At 36.6% G+C, this 18749-nt stretch overlaps 1 pseudogene; it reads right to left on the bottom strand.

The window, feature by feature from the left end:
• Positions 1-262: 262 nt before the first annotated feature.
• LOC110765532 (3-hydroxyisobutyryl-CoA hydrolase 1-like) lies at positions 263-18240 on the bottom strand (annotated as a pseudogene).
• Positions 18241-18749: the final 509 nt, after the last annotated feature.

The following is an 18749-nucleotide window of genomic DNA, read 5'->3' as shown; positions in this document are numbered from 1 at the left end:
TTAATGATTGGAACAAAAATCTGCACGTTAGGAATAAAAAATAATGTTTTGAAATAAAAATTTGCTTAAAACGAAAAGTAGCATAAAATATATAATATAATGCTGGACTTTTAAAAACATTTGGAGGCCCAGTGAGGTTGCACAGCCCGCACATGCCATGGGCCGTCTCTGAGTGTGTAATGAAAATTTTGAATAACGTTAGGGAGGGAATTGAAATATTGATAGGTATAGGGTAGAGAAACACTCCATAATCACAATTAGCTCAAAGCTTGGCATTGGCAAATACAGGCAAGTTGGATCTTTGATGAAGCTTTAATTCTTCATCACCATCCAACCTAGAGAAGTAGTGGTCAACCATCAGTGATGAGCTCCAAACTAGAAGGCTTCCACTTGTCCTTGTCCCAATGTAAGAGCATAAAATAATTGTTTACAAGACTTCGAATCATCACGATTAGATTTTTTCTTTTACATGATCAAAACCCCTTATACCTTCATTTACATTGATTGATACTCCTTTCCTTTAATTGAACAAACACCAATTTATTTTGAAGGCCCAAAAATGAAATTTCAATCAACCACCACTTAAATTTTCTCTTTTCTTTCACCAATTGTGTGATTTTTTTTTTCTTCGAAATGTAACACCCATTCCCAAACTTAGTATGAAAAACACATCCCAATTAAAGCTCATGAGTTCCTTAGAAAGGTAAATATTTGTTTTTCGGGCTAAGGCGAGGAAATAAAATTGGTAAATGAAAGAAAAGGTTTATATGTATGCTCAAAATGGTTAACAATGGAAAATCATGCTTAAGCATGCATAAGGTTAACTTGAAAGGCACAAACGATCCAAAGAGGGCCTTAATATCACTTCTTAAATGTCATGAAATCAAATTGCATAAGAATGAATGACTTTTAAGTGTTCAACCAAATCAATGAATAATGAGATCAAACAACAACTTTGATGACAAGAAAATAAGAGTATGTATATAACACTCATGAATTGAAGTACAAGGCTCAAAAGCTCACTTTATATGGTTGGTTATATAAGTCTAATTTATGCTTCATACAATTCTTTAGATCATGCAAATCCTTTAATTGGAAAACTATGAAACAAATGGCAAGTTTAAAGAAGGTTTCAAGCATATCATGTTAGAACAATGCCAAATTAAAAAAAATTTTTTTTAAATTTTTTTTTTTAATAAAAAAAAAACACTAAAATAAAATGAAATCCAATTTTCATTTAAGTCATGCAAACATTTATCACAATCTCATCAAATGTGTTCGGAAAGTGAATAAAATCAAAATAAAAATAAAAGCAAGACTCAAACAAAATAAAATAAAAATAAAAACAAGCAAAAAAATTAAATTAAATTAAGGAAAAAAATCAAATTTACATGCTAAACTCCAATACCCCCAAACCTAGAAATGAACATTGTCCTCAATGTTTAAAAATTAGGAACAAGCAATGTCATAGCAAGAAATGAAAGGTACTAAAGTAAATATAAATCACAAAACACACAAGAATTAAAATACACAAATAAAATAATTACAAAAATAAAAATTACAAAACAAACAAACAAACAAACAAAAAAATGAAACAGTAAACCCTAATCACACAATTCTGAAACCCAAAAAAATTTGAAGCCCAAAGCCCACAATGAAATTAACCCACCTTGAAACCCAAACAAGGTGAAAAACCGACCCAAAATGAATTCTGAAGCCCACACATTTTATTATTATTATTATTTTTTTTTTTAAAAAGAAGATAAAACGTGAATTATGAGCGCAAAGTGGGATTTCTGAAAAGAAAGCACGTGGTCCCTAATGTCGTCTCATGGATAGTCACGGGCAGAAAGCAGGAGCCACGTGTCGACGCATAGAGGCGCCGCAGACTCCACAAGCAGAAATTACGGGGCCATACAAAGTCGTGATGACTTTACTGAACGCGTCCGTTCAGAAAGGTCACGTCGAGATAAATGTGTTGGGTACGGTTGGAAAGCGAGAAGGTTGTGGGACTCGATGAATGCTGGAGATTCAGAAATGCTTAGACGCTGCAATGGCTAGGGTTTGTCAAAGACTATATCTATAAGAAGGAAAAAGAAGGGGATAAAAACAAAACCACAAACTCAGAAACACAAAAGAGAAAAGAAGAAAAAAGTGAGAAATCAAATGGCCTCTTCCTACCCATTTTCGTTGGATCTCAACCTAGCTCCACCGACTCAAACATTGGGCCAAGCAGCGGCACCAGTATGGATGCCCTACTTTGGCTCCTCCCGGGGGCCTGTGTCTGTCAATGACTCAATACTCCTAGACAACGATGTTGCTATTGGAGTTGGCAGAAATTTAGTGACTCCCAAAGATATACGTGTGTTCGGGACAAGGGATGACAACCGGGTCACGAGTGATGCCCTGGCACTGAGCGTGCAGAGTACAGCATGTGTCACAAGTTTGGGTCATCGCCTACTTGCGAAGTCCCATGAGGTGGAGGTGCTCAAAGCTCAGTTGGCGGCGGAGCGAAGTATGGTTGAAGATTGTCAGAGTGCTATAAAAAGCTTGAAAAGGGAAAGGTCAAGGATAGTGGAGGTGAATCGACACCAGCTAGAAGTATTGCGGGACGAGAATAAAAACCTATCAAAGATGGTAGAGTTGTATTCTCGCGACATGCGAAAGCAGCTGGAGGACCTAGACCGACCGGGTAAACGCAAGAAAGTAGATCACGAGAGTAGTTACGCTCAAGCTAAGATTGCGATCTTTGGGAGCTCAAGTGATGAGCCCCAAGAGGTTGTGCGTGAAGACCCAGAAGTGGACATCCAGACGGCCAAACTCAAAGCTCCTATGGTCGAGACACCGAAGGCCAAGAAGAAATGATTTCAGTTTTTATTTAATTTTAAAGTGTATGTGTGTTTTTTTTTTTCTTTAATTGGGAAATAAAAACGTTAGCTATCTCAAAGAAACGATTGACCCTAAATTTAAAGAACGACAATCAAACAAAAACACGAAGACCCAAACAAGATTTTTTATTTTTTATTTTTTATTTTTTTTAGTTAAGTAAATACACAAATAACTGCTTCTTCTTTTAAGAGAAAAACTTAAGGATGACCAGTTAAGGGCCTCAGAAAACACAGCCAGGGGTTCCGGGAAGGTTGGAGGGGTCACAATGGTCCCGCTTAAAACCCTAACTTCTTAGACACCGAAGGTGTCGCCTTAAAGAACTCCTAGACACTGTATAGACTGCGGTTGCTCACTGGAGTTACCAAAAAATTTAGCTCCTTCAAAGAATATCCTATGAGTTTTAAATGATACTACCTAATTAAATAAAAAAACAAAATAAATAAATAAATAAATAAACTGAAATAAACACGCAATTCAAACAAGAATTTAAAAGAAGAGTTGGGATTCTTGCACCAGGTGTCCAAGACGCATCTTTAATTTTGTCTCTTCTTCCAACTACATTATTAAGAAACTTGTCAAACAAGAAGAAAATAATTGAAAATAAAATAAAATAAAATAAAAACTGAAAAAGCAAAAACACAAACATCAGAAAACAGGGAGGCAAAAGTAAGTGAAAGTGTAGACATGCTCCCTTTTAAAAAAAAACGTGCTCGCAATTTGCGCCAGAAATGAAGGGATCCGAGAGAAAAGAGCACAGGATAGCACCCTCGAGATCCGAAGTGCTTTCGGCTCCCTCGTCTGTATAAGTCTATTTAAACTCATCTCGGTGAAGTAGAAGAGCACCCCGCATTTCTTCCTGCAAATTCAGAGAAAAACATCAAAAAATCCAAAAACAAAACAATGGCATCCTCATGCACTCACCTTGATGATCTTAACCTTGAATTGTCCCTTGCGCCACCGAATGCGCAGATAAGGGTTCCTCCAAACCATGTCTTCCCAAACTCCACATATCATCACGGTACGGCCTCAAACTTTGCTGAGATAATACCGAACTTTTCTGAGGCAATGCCGAACAGAGCAGCGCTGCTGGGAGGCATGATTGGTAACAATCTCACACCGACAGATCATCTGCATGTGGCAAAGAGGTCTGACAAGGCAGCGGTGGAGGAGTCCCACAATTTAACTGTACTCCACGCGGTCTCGGCTACCAATTTGGGCATGCGATTGCTGGCGAGAACACGGGAGTGTGCCGCGATGAGCGAGGAAATAGCTTCCTTGAAGGCTATGGTGGCGGACTTGCAGAAGCGGCTCTATTGTGCCAATCAGCACGTGGAAGCACTGCAGAGAAAAAATGAGGACCATGTGGAGCTGCTGCAGATTCTGCAAGTAAGAGATAATAGAGGCATGCCATGAAGATGAAGATGAAGACGAAGAAGAAGAAGAAGAAGTTGTTTTTATTTTTAATTTATTTGAATGTTCTTTTTTTTTTTTTTTTTTTTTTTTTGTTTTTTTTTTAATCTTTTACTTTTTTTTTTCTTTGTTTGTAATGCAGTGTTTGAGTGAAATAAAAATAATATGTTTTTAACACTCAGAAATAAACTAACTAACCACACTACGTAAATAAATACATAAACTAACTTAACAAAACAAAAAAAAAGAAAACAAAGAAGTTCCAAATTGATTTTTTTTTAAAATTTATTATTATTTACAACTAATTGACCACACAAAGAAAAATAAAAAAAATAAAAAAAAAGAAGTTCCAAATTGCAATTTACAAGGATAAAAAAAAATAAAAACTCAAATTTCAATTTTTTTATTTTTATTTTTTTTTTTGTTTTGTTTTTTTTTTTTATAAAACACACAAATATACAAGCAACTCATGGATGACCAGTTAAGGGCCTCAGAAAACACAGCCAGGGGATCCGGGAAGGTTGGAGGGGTCACAAAGGTCCCACTTAAAACCCAAACTTCTTAGACACCGAAGGTGTCGCCTAAAGAACTCCTAGACACTGTATTGACGGAGACGCTCACTGGAGTTACCACGAGTCAGCTAATATAAAAAATCTTTTTAATTTTTTTTTAATAAAAGAAATAGAAAATTAAAATTACTAAAATAATAACAAAACAACTAAAGAGAAAAGATTGGAATACTCCCCTTTGAAGCGATTAGGTCGAGCATGGATGCATTTGGAGGTCGCGACTTCTCCCACTGCTCCACACTTCCCATTCTTATGATTGAGGTTGCCATCTCTCTCCATTTATTATTGAGCTATAATAAATTTCTAAAACAAACATAGAAAACTTGAAACGGAATTAAAGGATTACGAAATATATAAAAAACTAGAAATGAAAGGGAAAAATCAACACAAGTCCAATTCCATGCTTCAAAGCAACAAGCACCAATGGGTTGTGTAAGCTGGGACTTAAACCCAGTTCTCTTGCTTGTTGGGCAATTGTCCTTTTCTGTTGGACTACAAACACAACTGGTCCATTAACGTTATTAACTTTAAAACAAGAAATTGTCTAGAAAAACATGAAAATGAAAAATAAAAATAAAAAAAAAGTAGGGAAAAGAAATATAACCAAACTATGCTGCCAATCCCCGGCAACGGCGCCAAAAACTTGTTGTGTAGATACAGCTGCACCAAAATGGATTAAGCTGCATCCTCAACTTGTGATACTCGCAAGTGCACGAGCCGTTCGGTAGTATAGCGTATGTAAGTGCGAGGTCGATCCCACGAGGATTGGTGATTGAATGATTCAATTCATTTTCCCTACACAAAACAGAAATGAAAAAGAAATGAAATAAATAAAACAAGGAAGAAAGAAATAACTAACTCAAGCAGATAAGTTCCCAAGTTCAATTAGATTAATGGATTGATTCTAGCTAAAGTATGATTAAGCCATGGTGTGTGGTCATAACCTTGTGTTCCTAATTCCCTAATTTGATCATTTGTTGTCTAACCTAAAATTAAGCATTAGGAACCCATTAAGCATAGAAGAACAATTTAAACAACCAAGCTTCCATTAATGCACTTCACTAATGCATACAACACTTCCATTATAAAATCTGAAATGGTTGATGCACTTCACTAATAAATCCCACCAGCAGCCCTAGCTCATCTTCAAGTCACCATGACCAAGCTTCCAACCAGAAATAATAGCTCATCCTGAGGTCAGCATGACCAGCAACTTCAAGGGCTTACGAATTGGGCTTCCCTTAAGCAAATTAAGACTTTAAGCACTCAAACTTGAAGTTCAGAATGTCTTCTTTCCAGCCATATATCATTTGGGCCAATCCAAGGTCGGAGGAGGAAGTTAAGGCCAAAACAAATTGCTAACTCATTTTGCGCGCTGATAAAATCCATCCTGAGCATGGCTCTGTGTTTGCTAGGTAACAGACTCCATATGTATCCAATGGGGCTGCATTTTGGATATGTTTTAGTACACACACATTGGAACAACTTTCATGAAGAATGCTGCCTCATCCGAGCTGTGTAGGTTGCTGAAACAAAGCTTGCAATATGACCTACGGAACTGGACTGGCAGGGGGCTGTAGCCAAAATGAGTTTGTCTTTAAGCACTTCTTCCCTTTATCCAAATCAGGCTTTAACATGCATGGATTACATCATTTCATATCCAAAGCCATCATTGTTACCTAAAGCTCAATGAACTGAAAGATAAACACAAAAAGGATTAAAAGCACAAGTTTAACTCAAAAACATAACCAAATCATAAGCTAGAAGGGTACAAAATAATATACAATTATGAACCGATCAAATACCCCCAAACCTAGATTTTGCTAGTCCTCGAGCAAAACAACACAAAACAAAGTTAAAAACAAAACAAGAAGTTAACTAGACCACTTTCGTAGGTACAGCTGCACCAAAATGGATTCAGTTGCATCCTCAACTTGTGATACTCGCAAGTGCACGAGCCGTTTGGTAGTATAGCATATGTAAGTGCGAGGTCGATCCCACGAGGATTGGTGATTGAATAATCCAATTCATTTTTCCTACACAAAACAGAAATGAAAAAGAAATGAAATAAATAAAACAAGGAAGAAAGAAATAACTAACTCAAGCAGATAAGTTCCCAAGTTCAATTAGATTAATGGATTGATTCTAGCTAAAGTATGATTAAGCCATGGTGTGTGGTCATAACCTTGTGTTCCTAATTCCCTAATTTGATCATTTGTTGTCTAACCTAAAATTAAGCATTAGGAACCCATTAAGCATAGAAGAACAATTTAAACAACCAAGCATGTATCTAATCCCTGTTGTCGAATGTCCATACATACTCTTCCTATTCATAGTTCAATTCGAATTAAAGTATGGTGTCTACTCTTAATTCAAACCAAGATAGCTAACATGCAAGCCTAAATGGTGATCAATCATTCAAACTAGCATATTAACTTATAAGCATAATGAATAAGAACAAAAATCATAATTGAAACTTGGAAACTAATCAAACTTGAAACTAAAGAAAAGAATTTACATAACAATGAAAATTAAAGTAGAACTTGGAAAGACTTAAAGGAAAATTTCAGCACAAAGATCTCATTATAACAATTGAAAACTAGAAAGAGAAACTAAGAGAATTTGAGGGAGAGAAGGGAAGGGAGCTCTAAAGAAGTGTTTGAGAGCTCCCCCCATTGGGGTGTGTTTACAAGCTTGGGAAACCTCACTATATATAGGCCTAAGGAAGCTGAAAATCTGAATTAAGTATGGCTAATGCATACAACACTTGTTTTATAAAATCTGAAATGGTTGATGCACTTCACTAATGCATACAACACTTCCATTATAAAATCTGAAATGGTTGATGCACTTCACTAATAAATCCCACCAGCAGCCCTAGCTCATCTTCATGTCACCATGACCAAGCTTCCAACCAGAAATAATAGCTCATCCTGAGGTCAGCATGACCAGCAACTTCAAGGGCTTACGAATTGGGCTTCCCTTAAGCAAATTAAGACTTTAAGCACTCAAACTTGAAGTTCAGAATGTCTTCTTTCCAGCCATATATCATTTGGGCCAATCCAAGGTCGGAGGAGGAAGTTAAGGCCAAAACAAATTGCTAACTCATTTTGCGCGCTGATAAAATCCATCCTGAGCATGGCTCTGTGTTTGCTAGGTAACAGACTCCATATGTATCCAATGGGGCTGCATTTTGGATATGTTTTAGTACACACCCATTGGAACAACTTTCATGAAGAATGCTGCCTCATCCGAGCTGTGTAGGTTGCTGAAACAAAGCTTGCAATATGACCTACGGAACTGGACTGGCAGGGGGCTGTAGCCAAAATGAGTTTGTCTTTAAGCACTTCTTCCCTTTATCCAAATCAGGCTTTAACATGCATGGATTACATCATTTCATATCCAAAGCCATCATTGTTACCTAAAGCTCAATGAACTGAAAGATAAACACAAAAAGGATTAAAAGCACAAGTTTAACTCAAAAACATAACCAAATCATAAGCTAGAAGGGTACAAAATAATATACAATTATGAACCGATCAAATACCCCCAAACCTAGATTTTGCTAGTCCTCGAGCAAAACAACACAAAACAAAGTTAAAAACAAAACAAGAAGTTAACTAGACCACTTTCGTAGGTACAGCTGCACCAAAATGGATTCAGTTGCATCCTCAACTTGTGATACTCGCAAGTGCACGAGCCGTTTGGTAGTATAGCATATGTAAGTGCGAGGTCGATCCCACGAGGATTGGTGATTGAATAATCCAATTCATTTTTCCTACACAAAACAGAAATGAAAAAGAAATGAAATAAATAAAACAAGGAAGAAAGAAATAACTAACTCAAGCAGATAAGTTCCCAAGTTCAATTAGATTAATGGATTGATTCTAGCTAAAGTATGATTAAGCCATGGTGTGTGGTCATAACCTTGTGTTCCTAATTCCCTAATTTGATCATTTGTTGTCTAACCTAAAATTAAGCATTAGGAACCCATTAAGCATAGAAGAACAATTTAAACAACCAAGCATGTATCTAATCCCTGTTGTCGAATGTCCATACATACTCTTCCTATTCATAGTTCAATTCGAATTAAAGTATGGTGTCTACTCTTAATTCAAACCAAGATAGCTAACATGCAAGCCTAAATGGTGATCAATCATTCAAACTAGCATATTAACTTATAAGCATAATGAATAAGAACAAAAATCATAATTGAAACTTGGAAACTAATCAAACTTGAAACTAAAGAAAAGAATTTACATAACAATGAAAATTAAAGTAGAACTTGGAAAGACTTAAAGGAAAATTTCAGCACAAAGATCTCATTATAACAATTGAAAACTAGAAAGAGAAACTAAGAGAATTTGAGGGAGAGAAGGGAAGGGAGCTCTAAAGAAGTGTTTGAGAGCTCCCCCCATTGGGGTGTGTTTACAAGCTTGGGAAACCTCACTATATATAGGCCTAAGGAAGCTGAAAATCTGAATTAAGTATGGCTAATGCATACAACACTTGTTTTATAAAATCTGAAATGGTTGATGCACTTCACTAATGCATACAACACTTCCATTATAAAATCTGAAATGGTTGATGCACTTCACTAATAAATCCCACCAGCAGCCCTAGCTCATCTTCATGTCACCATGACCAAGCTTCCAACCAGAAATAATAGCTCATCCTGAGGTCAGCATGACCAGCAACTTCAAGGGCTTACGAATTGGGCTTCCCTTAAGCAAATTAAGACTTTAAGCACTCAAACTTGAAGTTCAGAATGTCTTCTTTCCAGCCATATATCATTTGGGCCAATCCAAGGTCGGAGGAGGAAGTTAAGGCCAAAACAAATTGCTAACTCATTTTGCGCGCTGATAAAATCCATCCTGAGCATGGCTCTGTGTTTGCTAGGTAACAGACTCCATATGTATCCAATGGGGCTGCATTTTGGATATGTTTTAGTACACACCCATTGGAACAACTTTCATGAAGAATGCTGCCTCATCCGAGCTGTGTAGGTTGCTGAAACAAAGCTTGCAATATGACCTACGGAACTGGACTGGCAGGGGGCTGTAGCCAAAATGAGTTTGTCTTTAAGCACTTCTTCCCTTTATCCAAATCAGGCTTTAACATGCATGGATTACATCATTTCATATCCAAAGCCATCATTGTTACCTAAAGCTCAATGAACTGAAAGATAAACACAAAAAGGATTAAAAGCACAAGTTTAACTCAAAAACATAACCAAATCATAAGCTAGAAGGGTACAAAATAATATACAATTATGAACCGATCAAATACCCCCAAACCTAGATTTTGCTAGTCCTCGAGCAAAACAACACAAAACAAAGTTAAAAACAAAACAAGAAGTTAACTAGACCACTTTCGTAGGTACAGCTGCACCAAAATGGATTCAGTTGCATCCTCAACTTGTGATTTCCGGAAGTGCACGAGCCGTTTGGTAGTATAGCGTATGTAAGTGCGAGGTCGATCCCACGAGGATTGGTGATTGAATGATCCAATTCATTTTCCCTACACAAAACAGAAATGAAAAAGAAATGAAATAAATAAAACAAGGAAGAAAGAAATAACTAACTCAAGCAGATAAGTTCCCAAGTTCAATTAGATTAATGGATTGATTCTAGCTAAAGTATGATTAAGCCATGGTGTGTGGTCATAACCTTGTGTTCCTAATTCCCTAATTTGATCATTTGTTGTCTAACCTAAAATTAAGCATTAGGAACCCATTAAGCATAGAAGAACAATTTAAACAACCAAGCATGTATCTAATCCCTGTTGTCGAATGTCCATACATACTCTTCCTATTCATAGTTCAATTCGAATTAAAGTATGGTGTCTACTCTTAATTCAAACCAAGATAGCTAACATGCAAGCCTAAATGGTGATCAATCATTCAAACTAGCATATTAACTTATAAGCATAATGAATAAGAACAAAAATCATAATTGAAACTTGGAAACTAATCAAACTTGAAACTAAAGAAAAGAATTTACATAACAATGAAAATTAAAGTAGAACTTGGAAAGACTTAAAGGAAAATTTCAGCACAAAGATCTCATTATAACAATTGAAAACTAGAAAGAGAAACTAAGAGAATTTGAGGGAGAGAAGGGAAGGGAGCTCTAAAGAAGTGTTTGAGAGCTCCCCCCATTGGGGTGTGTTTACAAGCTTGGGAAACCTCACTATATATAGGCCTAAGGAAGCTGAAAATCTGAATTAAGTATGGCTAATGCATACAACACTTGTTTTATAAAATCTGAAATGGTTGATGCACTTCACTAATGCATACAACACTTCCATTATAAAATCTGAAATGGTTGATGCACTTCACTAATAAATCCCACCAGCAGCCCTAGCTCATCTTCATGTCACCATGACCAAGCTTCCAACCAGAAATAATAGCTCATCCTGAGGTCAGCATGACCAGCAACTTCAAGGGCTTACGAATTGGGCTTCCCTTAAGCAAATTAAGACTTTAAGCACTCAAACTTGAAGTTCAGAATGTCTTCTTTCCAGCCATATATCATTTGGGCCAATCCAAGGTCGGAGGAGGAAGTTAAGGCCAAAACAAATTGCTAACTCATTTTGCGCGCTGATAAAATCCATCCTGAGCATGGCTCTGTGTTTGCTAGGTAACAGACTCCATATGTATCCAATGGGGCTGCATTTTGGATATGTTTTAGTACACACCCATTGGAACAACTTTCATGAAGAATGCTGCCTCATCCGAGCTGTGTAGGTTGCTGAAACAAAGCTTGCAATATGACCTACGGAACTGGACTGGCAGGGGGCTGTAGCCAAAATGAGTTTGTCTTTAAGCACTTCTTCCCTTTATCCAAATCAGGCTTTAACATGCATGGATTACATCATTTCATATCCAAAGCCATCATTGTTACCTAAAGCTCAATGAACTGAAAGATAAACACAAAAAGAATTAAAAGCACAAGTTTAACTCAAAAACATAACCAAATCATAAGCTAGAAGGGTACAAAATAATATACAATTATGAACCGATCATCCCACACGACAGCTTTGCAACCTTCTCTAAAGTCCTTGCTTATATGCCCTCAAAGAACATGGCTAGTTATTCTGTACTCGCGGACAAGGCATTCGTCAATTGCCTGCACCCTTCCTTCTCTAATGGATCTCAAACAAATCTTCAAGCTCATCGGCGACGCCTTCTTCAGTGATCGGATCATTGAAGCTAACCATTCATGATGATGATCATCATCTGCCATGTTTGCATCAACAACCTCCCTCCCAAGGACACTTAAGATTTCTTCAACTGTTGGTCTGGAAAAGCACTTGTCAATGTCAATGACATCCATTTTGTGAAGAGCACTTCTCGTTCAGAGTCGGTTGCTGCAAGGAGTATTCGTCTATAATTGCTGAAAGAAAAGCAAGAACACAGCTTGATGTAGCTGAAGCTGATTTGGAAATTAGTGCTTTTTCCAACAGAGACAATTTGGCTGAGGGAACAAAGTGAGTTGCCAGACCACAAGCCAGCATTTCAGCACCATCCAACCTTGTACCTGTGAGACCCAAAAACTCTCCAAAAAAATCCAGAAAGTCTTGACTGTTATGTTTCCTATTTAGATCGGTGCGCTAGATACTAAGTTATATCAGGTTTTTGATAAGAGTTTAAATTAAGTTATACCTTGAGGCCCAAAACCTTGTGGAATAAGGAAAGATTTTGAAGCCTATTAAGGGGTCCTATTTATTTCCTTTTTGCGTGAACCGTTTTGGTGGACTTGGAAGATTAGTCAAGTCGGCCTTTGGTGATGAGTAGAGACGACTTGACCTAGCCCTATATAAGCTTAAGATCCTACTCTCATTAGACACGTTCTATAACCCTAACGTCATCATAAAGAGAGAGCTGAAACAGATCTGAGAGCAAGCAGATGGTTATGCACACACACTGAAATCATTTTTCAAGCATGCCTATTACGATTTCTTATCTGTTTATTCCATGATGAGTTTTGGTTATGTTTAAAATTTGAAGATGGATTAAACATGTTTTTTTTCTTCTTCTAAATATCAAGAATATTAAAGAATATGGAAAAACATGTTTTAATTTGATTTTTCATATCTTCAAAACTTTAAACACGTTTTTGACCTATCAGATGACCTTAAAACCCTAAAAATGCCCATATATCACAACAAAGTTGTGAGTTGTGTTAATTAGGTCATTCATAATTCATAAAGGTATTTTGCGCCAAAAAACGGATACCAAAAACCCCCTGCCCAAAACACTGTTCACGATAGAAACATTATTCACTACAATTTTTAAAGGGTTTTTCTCTTGAACTGTGTTTTGGTTGGTTATTTTAGGTGCTAGATAGGTGCTTGTTTTTGTTCTGAGAATCAACAAAATTTTCATAACAAAACCAAACATAAATACTCAAACCCTAAAAAATAACCAAAATTGCATCATACCTAAATTACTTGATAAGTTTTCTTCACCAAATAGAATCTATCCTGTAATTTGTTTATGATGGCACAATATAAAACGTAATTTGTGTAAGCTATAAGTAATCTCTTGCCACAAATGTATGATACTTAATTAAGGAAGCTTGCATATGTTATTTGTTAGTTTTGTGAATAAAGTTAAACGGAAAAACTGTTTTCTTTTAACAAATTGAGAATCGGTTTCTTGGAAAGTAATTATGCTTTCTTTTGCAAATCTTTACAGCTTTGAACACTCCCTTAATCAATTTCTCGCAAATTGAAAGATTCACTGGATCAAACTTCAAAATATGGACATTTAATTTTGAAGTTATTCTCGGAATGAATGAGATCGTTTATGATCTCACTCATGATTATATTTAGGGAAAAGGAAAAGCATTTGGCGGTTAATAGGAGCCACTCGTGTCAACTAATCACGAATGGAATTCTAGTAAAGAATATAGTGGAGCTAATTAAAAAGCGGAACGAAGATGAGCTGGAGCGAAAAAGGGTTAAGACGCAGCGACGTCGTCAACCTTATGGAGGACCCATAATGATATACACGGCTACGAAGGATAGTTTTAGGATCGTTGTAAAGCTCGGTGTATGCTCTTACGGGAGAGGACGAGACATCAATAAGCTACAAGAATCTCCTAGTGCAGTCTGTGAAACCTACGCGCCAACCTGAATCACCTGTTGAGATTTTCAATACCACCACTAATAGGGAGATAGTGGTACTTGACCCGTTCCCTGCTAGGGAGAACAACACTTTCATGGCAGCATGTTGTGACAAGGAGGATTAGATAGCTTGTTCTTGTTTTCATTAAATATTATTGGAGTAGTTGATTTTAAGTTGGATTCCGGATTTATTTTAGAGTTGGATGATGTAGTTTCATTACCCTAAATAAAGAGAAATTTAATTTATGTTTCAAGATTATTAAGGTTTTATTTTGGATTAAATAAAGATGTTTTTGTATCTCAGAATTCAAAGACAATAAAGATGGATTATATTGTCTCCATTACAATAAAGATGGTGAAGTTTTAATAGCTGAATCGAGTGAAAAAAAAAAAGAAGATTAGGGGTGGAGGAACATCCACTAGGTTATGGCGTGGATGTTTAGGGCACATTTCAAAGAAAGAATGCAAATTCTTGTTAAGGAACAAATCTTGCCATTACTAACTTTCGGTGATGACGAAATTTGTATTGAATGTGTTAAAGGAAAACTCACTAAGACTAAAAAGAAAGGTGCAACTCACAGTAGTGATCTTTTAGAAATCATCCACACAGATATTTGTGAGTTGCATCCTTAATAGCGATTTCCTCACAGACTGTGAGTTGACCACACAAATAATTGATGGAAATCGCTATTTCATCACCTTTATAGATGACCATTCTTGTTTTGGTTATCTATATCTCATAGCAGAAAAGTCTCAAGCTTTTGAAATGTTCAAAATATTTCAAATTGAAGTAGAAAGGCAACTTGAGAAAAATATCAAAATTGTGAGGTCAGACATAGGGGGTGAATATTATGGACGTTTGATGAAGGAGGAAGACGTGCTAGACCTTTTTACTAGGTATCTACAAGAAAATGGAATAGATGCTCAATACACAACGCCAGGAATTCCGCAACAGAAGTGTAGCTGAGAGAAGAAATCGAACTTTGAAAGGACATGGTTCTTAGCAAGATTTTCAAAACAGATTTGACTACGCTTTTTGAGAGAGGTGGTCAAAACAACAAACTATAACCTAAGACATTTTTTCAAAATTTGGACTTCTAGAAAGCCTAGCCCTTTCATGTATGGGGGTTGCAAGGCTGAAGCTAGAATCTATAACCCTCAAGAGAAGAAGCTCGATCCTAAAACGATTAGTTGTCATTTTATAAGTTATCCCGCAAGGTCAAAGGGTTTTAGATTTTACTGTCCAAATTATAGTACTCGAATTGTTGAGACTGGTTGTTCAGTATGAAGAACTAGTTGATCAACAACAACAAGAACAAACTGCAGAAAATCATCAACAAGAAAATTCACCTGATCCAATGACGTTGAGGAGATCTGACAGACCAAGAAGATTCACAGCAATTTCGGATTATGTGTATTTACAGGAAGCATATTTTGACATTGGAGATGAGGCTGATCTAACAAGTTTTAAAGAAGCTATGGAGTGTCAGAATGCAAACAAATGGTGGGAAACAATGTTGAATGAACTCAAAAGCATGAAGAATAATCAAGTATGGGAATTAGTTGAACCTCACAAAAGTCAAAAATTGGTAGGCGCGAAATGGGTATTTAAAACAAAGAATGATAAGGATGGAAGAATCGAAAGATTTAAGGCTAGATTGGTGGCAAAAGGATTCACCCAAAGGGAGGGAATTGACCACACTGAGACGTTTTCTCCAATTTCCACCAAAGATTCTTTCCGCATCATTATTGCTTTGGTGGCGTATTATGACCTACTTTTACATCAAATGGATGTAAAAACTGCTTTCCTAAATGGTGAACTCAAAGAAGAAAATTTTATGAGGCAACCTAAAGGGTAATTTATGGTTTGCAAACTTGACAGGGCAATTTATGGACTGAAGCAAGCAAGCAGGAGGTGGTATTTCAAATTCCATCAAACTATTTCATCTTATGGTTCTGAAGAGAACATAGCCGATCAATGCTTTTATCTGAAGAAGTATGGGAGCCGATTTATTTTTCTAGTGTTGTATGCCAACGATATACTTTTGGCTACAAATGACCACAATTTACTGAAAGACACTAAGGAGCTACTTCCAAACAATTTTGAGATGAAGGATTTGGGAGAAGCCGCTTTTGTGTTAGGTATTGAAATTCAGAGAGACCTGGCTCGAGGCCTCCTAGGCCTGTCGCAGAAAACATACATTGAAAGGATACTCAAGCGTTTTGACATGAGTATGTGCTTTGGACAAAAAGTTCTGTTAGCTAAAGGAGATTTAAAGAAGGAGATTTGCCCTAAGAATAAAGAAGAAGAAGAAGATGAGATAAGGAACAAGTCGTACGCTTCTCTAGTTGGAAGCATTATGTACGCACAAGTGTGTACAAGGCCAAACCTAGCTTTGTGCATTAGCAAGATAGGGAGATTTCAGTCAAATTCGGTTATGCCACGTTGGATAGCTAGAAAGAAGATTTTGAGGTACCTATAGAGAACAAAGGCTTATATGTTGATTTACAGACACAAAGAATTTAGAGCTTGTTGGTTATGTTGATGCGAATCTTGGAATAGCAGAGGATGATTACATCTCAACTTCAGGTTTTCTTTTCAAGATGGCAGGAGCAACTTGGAAGAGTGCTAAAGAATCTGGTGTTTCAAGTTCAACCATGTTTTCAGAATACATAGCTTGCTATGAAGCCACTTCTCATGCAGTATGGCTATGGAATTTTATTAAAGACATTAAGCTGGTGGACTCGATTTCTAGACCAATACAGATATATAATGACAACAATGCGGCTGTTTTTCACTGCATGAACAACAAGATGTCGTCTGGACTTCAACATATTGACAGAAAATATTTAATAGTGAGGGAGAAGGTAACGGACAAACTAGTCATGTTTGATCATATCAGAACTCAAGATATGATTGCAAATCCATTCACAATGTTTTTGCCTTCAGAAGCTTTTATGAGACATGTTGAGAGCATGAGATTATTTCCTAGCTTTGATGCTACATTCTAGTGGGAGTCTTGTTCCCATTCTGATATTTTACTAGTATGTTTATTTTGTTGTTTTTTGTTTTGAGGGGTTTGCATTTAAGGATGTTAATTTGGTTGACAGTTTTATTTATTATTGAATAAATTCTACCATTTTGACTGTTTAGCTGTTTAAACTTATTATGCAATTTTGTTTATGCATGTGAGTTTATGGTCTCTTTTGAGATACTATTGTTTTCATAACATTGCGGACTGACTCTTGCTAAGTCGTAAAGGGGTACTTGTACTGAAAAGTATAAAGATTCATATTACAGATCAATACATATTAAGGTTCGCATTGGTGGGTGCTTCATATGTTTTGAGATTGCATTATGTGATTATAGATGGCATATTTTTTAATAAAGAGAGCATTGCTTGTCTATAATTCATTTTGTCTAATCGCTTTTCACTGTAGCTTGAAGGGAAGGACTTAACTGTTTTAAACTCATGGCCAATAAAGATTATAAAACCTTTGGAAAACAAAAAGCTTAGTGCTCTAGTGTTTGATCTAGTGGGAGAATGTTATGTTTTCAATTTAGATCGGTGCACTAGATACTAAGTTATATCAGGCTTTGATAAGAGATTAAATTAAGTTATACCTTGAGGCCCAAAACCTTGTGGAATAAGGAAGGGTTTTGAAGCCTATAAAGGGGTCCTATTTATTTCCTTTTTGTGTGAACCGTTTTGGTGGGCTTGAAGATTAGTCAAGTCGAACCTTGATGATGAGTAGAGACGACTTGACCTAGCCCTAAATAAGCTTAAGGCCCTGCTCTCATCAGACATGTTCTCTAACCTTAATCTCATTATAAAAAGATAGCTGAAACATATCTGAGAGAGAGCAGAAGCCTTGAGCCGTTCCTATTCTTGCTGGGATTGTTGTTGCTGCGGTTGAATGAGTTCAGAGGTCTTGCATTCAAGCAAGATAGCGCCAGATATGTCTTTACGTATTTCAGATTGTGTGAAAAATCATGAACACACACATGAAGAAATCTAACATTGACAAGAAATGACCCACACCAGGAAACAATCCCAGAGCATTTTCTGGCATTGCAAAGATGGAATTCTCTGTTGCTACGCGGAATTTTCCGTAGAGATATTGCTGAAACTATTACTACAGCTCGACATCGGGGTGGCCCTAACCTAGTCTGTGACTGATGGAAAGTTGTACGACTTGCCTTTGTTTGCTCATTCTGCAGAGGCCATAACACATGCATACAGCGTGGCTTTGTTGAGGAAAACAGAGGAATAGAACATGATCACAATTTAAACGGGTTGGTCATCAGAGGGTTGCTCGTTATATATAAAGGTATGCTGTAACTAATTTGCTTGCTTTTTTTTCTTTCTAAAAGGCTTACGAATCACGAGCCAGACTTTGGATTGGGAAGTTGGTTCCTGAGTGATGCTCCTCCACATATTGGGTAATAGGTCATTGTTATTTAGTTTCTTCTTTTGGGTAATAGGCCCCCACTAATTTGTACTTGTGTATCTACAATATTTTTCTACAATTCAAACTTCATTATTTTAGCCTTAAAATCTAATTAACGTCTTTTAAGGTTCCGTTTAATAACCATTTCAATTTTCAATTTTAGTTTTCAATTTTTGTGCTAGAGTATGGAGGGAAAAGAGGGAGAATGTGAATGAAAATAATGGTGAAAATGGGATTGGGAGGGAAGATGAGAGGGAAGAGTAACAAAAGTGAAAACAAAAACTAAAAACTGAATTC

The sequence above is a fragment of the Prunus avium genome, chromosome 2, assembly GCF_965620075.1.
Source record: "Prunus avium chromosome 2, drPruAviu1.hap1.1, whole genome shotgun sequence".
In the NCBI taxonomy this organism is placed as follows: Eukaryota; Viridiplantae; Streptophyta; class Magnoliopsida; order Rosales; family Rosaceae; genus Prunus; species Prunus avium.
The sequence above is the reverse complement of the archived record's forward strand: the minus strand, read 5'-3'. Positions and strand labels throughout refer to the sequence as shown.